This window comes from Rhinolophus sinicus, chromosome 2 (genome assembly GCF_057876585.1).
Source record: "Rhinolophus sinicus isolate RSI-liver-muscle chromosome 2, RSI-T2T, whole genome shotgun sequence".
In the NCBI taxonomy this organism is placed as follows: domain Eukaryota; kingdom Metazoa; phylum Chordata; class Mammalia; order Chiroptera; family Rhinolophidae; genus Rhinolophus; species Rhinolophus sinicus.
The window spans coordinates 49,686,451-49,694,834 of NC_142502.1; the positions used below are offsets into that span (position 1 = coordinate 49,686,451).

Sequence of the window (8,384 nt, forward strand, 5' to 3'; positions counted from 1 at the left end):
TAATACCTGTCTCTAATGAGTGGGTATTCAGCTAATATTAAAAAAAAATATTTTTTGGTTATTTTTACCACAGTTTAGGTGTATCAATGTATATTAGGAGTCATTTTTTTTTCATGAGAAACATCATGCTTCTCTGTTCCTGTGTACTTCCATAGTTGTTAGTCAACAAAATTTACTTCTAAGGTTAACAATAGTAACAGAAATCCCAATTTTATAGTTTTGTTTAAGCTATTTTAATGTGGACACATTTCTATTAGAAGGTCCTTTGTGAAATTCCTAGGTCCTGGTTACCTGCTTGTTAGTCTGGTGCAATTTGGCACAAATTTATTTATAATCAGTCCTTTAATTTTGCAGATCAGAAAATTGGAGACCATTGAGGTGGTAACTGCTTGAGGTTTCAGGGCTACTTAACCAAACTAGAATTTAGAACCTAGGTTTTCTGATTCTTACTCCACTAGGTTTTCTTTTACTCCATGCTGTCTTTATGACATAACTGCATTATAAAAAGACTCTTTTAGAAAAACACCTGCAGCCTATTAACAGTCATGTAGGATAAGCCTTTTGGGAAACTATAACTTAATAAGCTGATAGTTAAGAGTGATTAATAGGACTATATTTCTTCTTACCCACTGTGCGACAATAAGCTAGGGCGGGTATTTTACCATCTCAAGATGAAAAAGAACAGATGTATTGTCAGATCATAGATCATGGATAGTCATTAACTTTTATTATCTTTATAAAAATGTTCAATTTTAAGCATACTTGGTGCTTGGAAATACGTTGTTCATGTAATGTTGCAAAACCATTAAAACCACAAACTGAAAACACAATGACTATTACTGTATACATGTGTGAGTGAATCAAGTTTCCTTGAATGCAATAGAAGAAAGTAGTCCTAGGTGGGTGCTGGGTATACAATTAGTAGAGAAAACTTCAATTCAACAAATTCCTCTTAAATGCCTCTTATGTATTCAATACTGGTTTAGGGACTGTGACCCATCCCTACTCTCAAAGGAAATAAAATTCATTTGGTTAGAGGGAAGACATATTTGAAATAGGTTTTAAGATTGTGCAGTGTAGCATATGATTAAGTGTAAAAACCAACAGAAAAGCCTACAGAAAAGCTACAGAAATGTATTAGTGTAGGGGAAGAAGCGTTTAATATAAACTGAGTGTCCAAGACAGCTTCAAATATTCGGCCTAACTGGATTATTAAATTGCTCTCTAGAATGGAGACTAATACATTGATCAGCCTGTTGATTGAACAAATAAGTGAAAAGATTTTTTAAAAAAACAGTTAAATAAGACTAATGTGTGGCAGTCATTGAGTTCTCAAATTTTTAATTAGTGAATTATTAGCTTGCTTAGTTCTAGGTCCTTGAGAACTCTGATCTGGTAGTTTCCATGATTTGGAGACTGTTGTGCTCATATGCCAATCATATTGAAAGGTGGCTCTCCATTTTTCTTAGAAGAGTGTCAATATCTGATTCTTTCTGAAAAGCTTATTGTAGGAGTGGGGAGGGTGCTTAAATTGGTGTCTGTACAGTATTCTCTTTTCCTAATATCTAGGAATAGAGAAAAAAAGTAAAATGGATATTTGCATTCAAATTCCAAAATTCTGTATGCAGTGGCCTATGTGACATCTTCACTTGGATGTTTATTAAAAATCTCAAACCATAAATATGTCCAGAGAGGATTTCTTGTTTCCCCATTGTCCCCCGCCACCTGCCATCTGTCACCCTATCCTAATCTTTCCTATTTCAGTAGATGGGCACTACGGTCTAGCTACAAATCAAGAAGTCATCCTTTATTCCCTTTCTCTGATCTTCTACATTCAGGCCATCACCAACTCTTGCTGAGTTTACCTGTCTAATATATCTTAGTCAACTCCTGTTTCCCTGTCCAAGTTGCCATCTTCAGTTTGTTGGACTACAGTGGTTTAACACAAAAGAACGAAATAAAGCATAATGGTTGGAGTACAGACTTACACGGCCTGTGTTTGAATACTGGAAAGTATTGCCTGTTGTCAGGAGCTCAGTTGGGCTGGGAGAGAGTTGAGCTGTCAGGTATGTTAGCTGTTGGAGTACCTGATTAACAAACCAAAAATGAAAGAGTTAACCTTTTAATCACCTATGGCAGTGGTATAAGGGGGAGTCTCAAATGAGAAAGCATCCCCCCACCTTTTCCCTTTCCCCATGGAAGGGTGCACTTATCCTGAGTCAGGTGTAGCAGCACAGACGTGGGGATTATCTGTGTTAAGGAAGCCCTAAAAGCTCCAGCAGTTCTATGTACCCTATGGTTGAAGAGAGTGAAGGGGGAGTGGAAAAGTCTTGAGTGGGAAAGTTTTCCACAGTTCCTTCTCCCCTTATAAAGAAGCAGCCTACGCACTTGAAGAAGATCTCTGCTCAAGGCCTTAGATAAAAAGACTAAGGAATGAAGGTGTCAGGGCTAGAAATATGCAAAGAGCGTGACTGGCGATGAGCGTGACTGGTGAGGGGAGCTTGGGTTGACTGCAACTGCCTTCAGAGACTGCAGTGCTTCGCTTGTGCACCGAGTCTGGTGTGTGTGTGTGTGGCGGGAGCGTGGGCAGCCGTCCCCCTGGAGGCCGCCAAGTACAGCCTTTGTAATTGCTTCTGGAGAGATCTGAAAATTCACACGGGTTTTTAACTAGGAGCCGGACTCCAGCTGTATGACCTTGGGTACATCTCTTAACCCCTCTGCATGCTACAATTTATAAACAAGATGTAAAATTGTAAGAATTACATATTGCGTCTCCTATTGCTGCTGTAACAAATTATCACAAACTTCGTGGCTTAAAACCACACATTTATTATCTTAACAGTTCTGGATGTCAACAGTATTGGAATAAGAGAAAAATCATATGGTTACATCAATAAGCTCATAAAATTCAAAATTTTAAAGAACTACTTTGATAAAGACAATATACCAAAAATTCTACAGCAAATAACCATATTTGTGGGAAATTTGCTCTTCAAGATCTGCCCCAAGACAAGAATACTCACTATCACTATTAATGTTTGATATAACACTGAAAGTTTGGCCAGTGCTATGATGTAAGGAAAAGAAGAAATCAGCACTGGAAAGAAAAACAAAATTGCAACTATTTGCAGATACTCTGATTACGTACATAAGAAATAAGTGGATTGAACAAAACTATTAGAGCTAATGGGAGATAAGAAGGATAGCATTAGTCTTTATTGGCATTAACCAATCAGAAAATTTAATTGGAAATTAGATACTACCTGCAATAGCTGCTAAAACTATCAGCTCACGTCTCTGGATCCACACTTTCATGTAATTTTAGGCATTTCCGTTTTTCTTCCTTCCTTGCCAGCTTATTAGCATTTTAAAAAATATTTTTTCCTTTTAATTTTATGCATCAATTTTGGGTGTTCTCAGTCAGATTATCTAGGCTGCAATACTGCCTGAAATGGAAATATTCATTATTGCTTTTAAGTCAGAAATGCTAGTAAAATTGCTAATAATTCAGGAAGTCTCCAAATTCATCATTACTGCCACCGAATAATCACACACAAGTTGGAGAATCATTTTGCCTAGATTGGAATCTTGGTTCTAACATTTGCTAGCTGTGTGGTCACAGGTAAGTTTATCAACCCCCCATTGCCACGGTTTACTCTCAGAACAACAGTACCTATTTCATTGTGTTGTGATGAGAATTTAATAAATACACATAAAGCACTTAGAATGGTGGAAAATACTGTGTTCAGTATACATTAGCTATTATTAATACTGTTCTTGAAAGCTTACCTTCTAGCCAATCTAGTCTTTTTATTGTCCTTTGATTAATATGAGTGGGTGCTATTATTTCTCTTAAAGCTCTCCTCCAATTCGTAATAAGAGGTCTTTCTCCAAGAACTCTTGTTCGATCTCTAAGGGAGAATTTTCAGCCTTGCCCTCCACCAGACCCACTCATTATTGCTGCCTCCCCATCTGCTCTCTGTTTCCTTATCTAAAGTGTGGTCGAGTTCTCTGTGAGGTGTTCTCTGACACTGCTGCCCTACTCAGGGATGGGACTCTGAATACTGCTACCTCACCTTACCCCACCTACCCTAGGAATCCTAACACTAGAACAAAAGCTTCAATAACAACATTTGCAGCATTGGGAAGATCGCAAAAACTGAAGCCATCAAATCTGGGTTTGAGTCTCAGTTCTGTAATTTACTAATGATGTAAATGATGCTACCATCTCTACTCACCTCTCCCAGTGTTGCGATAATTAAACAAAATAAAGTACTGAAAGATTTGGGTTATTGTGAAGCCCTAAATTGGTATGGGCATTATTAAGAGGTTGGGTGGGAACCCTCATTTAAAAGATAAGAGGTGATTAAAAAATAACAAACCTTTATTTACATTTGTAGGAATCAAGCACACTGTTGATAAATGCTTGTGAGGACACTGGGTTTATGCAACATGAAGTCTAGTTGATGTGACATCATTAAACATGAATTGGCATCACCACACACAACAGTGTGCTCCTCTGCCAGACCAAATGCGGTGATTATTAACTTATGCACCAGAGGCTAGAGTGTGTGTGTCAACACAGAGTTCAGCTGTATGTACTTATTCCTCTAAGTACTTGTGACATACTATGTCAAGAGTTCAGCGGCTGAATTTCATATAGGGCAGTGTGATTCATCAGGATTATTAGGGTCCTCCTGGAATAACTTCCCTGAGTTGATTGCCTTTGACAGATCAGTTTGCTTAGATTAAAAAGCAATTGCTGCTGTCTAGTCAAATTTAAACACTTTGGCTAGAAGAAGCTGAACTCTAACTCTGTCCAGTCTATAGAAACACTTGATGTGAAAATTACATCGCATGCCGTGAAAACTGAGTTAGCAATACTTGGAGGTATGGTTTTGTAATAACATGAAGGAATGTTTGTGCCAAACAAAAAGTGACGCCAGGCATATGTGAGAGAGGGAAGAGTATGTTGCTTTTAACTGCAACTTTATCTGTGCCCAGTGTCCTGCTCAGTCTATAACTGTTTGTGGTATCACTCTGCTCCACATTCATATAGCATTGACCACCATTAGAACTGGAGGAGAAAGGTTCGCTTTCTGGGCTGGACAATGCAGTGTTTTGGGACATAGGTATCTCCCTCTTCCCTCTTTCTGAATGGGCCCAGGAATTTAATAGAAGAAACAAAAGCCATCAAGGGGACTGAAACAGAAGTGTGCTAAAATTGAAATCACCTTTTAAAAAACAAATATCTGATTTAAGTGAAATTTAAGTCTAATGCCTAATATTACATTCCTAGCCGGCATGAGCTAAAGTGGAGGCTGAGCTGACATTAGGCAGACACACAACCTGCCTCCTGTGGATCAGCAAATACATAGAGTGTTGAACCTAGTATGAGGAAGAGGAAATTCTCATACATACCTCCCGTTCTTCACGGTGTCCTGTGACATTTGGGCTCCTTGATTTCTTTGAACATGGAGGCTGACTGGAATGTTTCAAGGGGAGCAGGTGAGAAGCCAGGCTAGTTTCTCTCTTCTTTCTTTGGAGTATAAGTCCCCTGAGAGTATAATCTTTACATGGACGTAGACTACAGAAAGTATTGGTTATACAGTTTTCATTCTAGTGAATTTTTCTCAAAAAACATTGTTACCGTGTCCACCTATTAGTGTATTTGTTGAGTTTTGCAACCATGATGATCTAAGTTTGGATCATTTTCATCACCCAAAAGAAACCCAGGTATCCGATAGCAGTCTGTCAAGCGGAATGCTGTACCAGTAGTCAGTGCCTGGGGAGGACTCCAAATACATGGAAGACAGCAAAGACCATCACAACGCCAGCCATCAGGAAGAGAAGTCCAAACACTTCTGCCCACCACATCTTGGTATCAGTGTCTCCAAGGAGAAAACAACACGGTTGAGCACTGGATGGAGCCACACTTTTACTCACAGAACAGAAGAGACAGAACAAGGTTAATATTAACTCACATCAGTCACTCATGGGCAGTGGCTGTCCCTGGCAGCTGACACAGGGCAGTTGTCCTACACACACCCCTCTGGTGTCACAGCAGAAGGACTCGGTCCCTTCCACTCTGCAGTCTGAAATACTGAAGGCTGGGGGCAAAGAGACGCAGGTAGAAGCAGGCCAGCAGGTAGCTCAGCCTGAAGATGCTGATGTGGGGGGCTCCCTTGATGCACACCACCCCCCAGCACATGTGAGAAGAGGTAACGAAGGATGGCCACCTTCAGCACGTCAAGGGAGGACCTGCAGTGAATGAAGTTAGGCACAGGGTTGGGCTCCCCGCCCCTCACGCTCCAGGTGGTCAGTGTTGATACCCACCATACACTGCCATTCTTCAGTGCACTTGGTGGAGAACAGCTGCCATGGCTGAGAGGCTCAGAACAGCAGAAGGAAGTCACTGGTGAAGTTGGTGGACTTGGGGGCCTTGAAGAAGTCAGGCAGGTACAGCCACTTGATGAGTGTGGAGTTTATGGGATGGTCTGACTTGAGTGCTAAGGGTAGTCCGTGCACAGAGCAGGGGAGATGCCCAGGTACACCAGGTACTGGGACAGCAGGAAGAGTGCTAGGAAGAGGCAGTAATGGGGCCACAGGGGGGGATGGCCCACAGTGCCAGTGGGTGAGGACGGCCACCAGCCAGCAGCTGTGCAGGATGACTGTTAAGTTCATGAGCCGCCCAGTCATGTTCACAGCCATCAGAAAGCAGATCTCCAACCCCGAATTGTGGAAGAACTTGATGAAGTACTTGAGGTACCTGAGCAGGTTCCCGGTCCAGCTGCTGGCAGTGTTGTCAGCGCAGACACAGCCTAGGCGGGCAGTGAGACCAGAGGTGCTGTGGGCAGTGGTGCTCCTGGCACCCGTACACCATGCATGGAACACTGGCAGCAACAGGATCTGTAGATGGTTCTGGATGTAGCCTAGGTTCAGGAAGCCCTTCTGCACCATAAACCAGTTTGTGGGGTTGATGGGACACCAGTACAGCAAGGACTGGGTTGATCGCCATCTTCTGCAGGTTGGTGCTGTTGGGGGGCTCTTTGCAGTTGCTGGAGTCCTCAGGGGGCTGAGGATCCTGAGCTAGCAGAGCATCTTACACACGATGATGATGCAGGTCCATAGGGGGGACAGGCCGGGGGCCATGGGCCAGAGGTGCGGGGAGGGCAGCAGGAAGGCCCAGAGCAGGACCAGCAGGAGGGACGTCACCAGCACCACCTTCGGGGCCACTTAGATGGTATACGGGGCCACCAACATGAAGATGTGCAGCTCCAACAGGTGCTGCATAAACACCTGCATGCACAGATAAGGATGTCAGAAGCCTTACCTTGGCCTGGTCTAGCAGCCACTTGGCCAGCAGGCCCCACTTGTAGCGATAGTTTCCAGGGCCTGCATGGCCTGACAGAGGCTAGCTATGCTCAGCCTGTCATTTCTGGGGGCCTCCTCCTGCTGCTAGAGCAGTGTGGTCTTACACCTGTACCTCCTGTGAGCCCAGTGGGGGAGGTAGCACTGGGCAGGGGCAGGGGTGGGACACATGCATCAGGTCGGTGAGCTGCGGGAAGGGCTGGTGGAAGTAGTGCAGCTGCAGGATGTGGGTGTGCCACAAGCAGCCAGGACGAGGATGCTCGAGAGGATGCTCGAGAGGACGCTCGGACACGCTGAATTGCTCCAGGCCATTTCCCCATCTGCTTACCAGCAAAGCGCATCAGACTGTGCCAGCACAGGGGGAAGTCCTGGAACTGGAAGCGGCAGATGGCAGTGAGCACGAGCATGACCAACACCAGCCACCAGAACACCTTGAACGGCTTCCGCCACAGGCCATAGGAGGCACAGCAGGAAGAGGAATGTGGACAGTTTGGTAGACCATGAGGCTGCCAGCGAAGCTGACCACCATGAACATGCCGGCATACGTGTAGACCCAGTATTTGGCATGGACCCATAACCGGAGCAGCATCTGTGTCCACAAGGGCTCCGTGTGTGCCACGTGACCTCCATCAGTGCAGTGGGGGCCTTCACCTTTTTCAGCAGCTTCTCCTTGACAAACTGGCATAGCAGAAAGGAACATGGCACTGAGGTCTAGGCAGGGGGAGTGGGTTTGCTCCAGCCCCAGCTAGCGCAGGCTGATGGGACCCACTGTGGTGGGCAGCTGGGGATGCAGGTCCATGGCCCACATGTAGCGCCAGCCTGCAGAGCAGGAGGAAGGACCATCAGAGCATGCCAGTGGGTGGCATCTGTGCAGAGCGAGGGTCAGAACAACAGCACAGAAGTCAGCTAGCTATGGCAGGTGATGTTCCACACCATCATGGCGACGTGGGCACACACATAGCCCCAGCCCATGATGAGGTGGCCCAGGCCGTGCAGTGGACATGTCTCTCTAG

At 44.2% G+C, this 8,384-nt stretch overlaps 1 pseudogene; it reads right to left on the bottom strand.

Annotated features, from left to right (window-relative positions):
• Positions 1-5,685: 5,685 nt before the first annotated feature.
• On the bottom strand, positions 5,686-7,305 carry LOC109449064 (piezo-type mechanosensitive ion channel component 1 pseudogene; annotated as a pseudogene).
• Between the last annotated feature and the right edge of the window lie 1,079 nt (positions 7,306-8,384).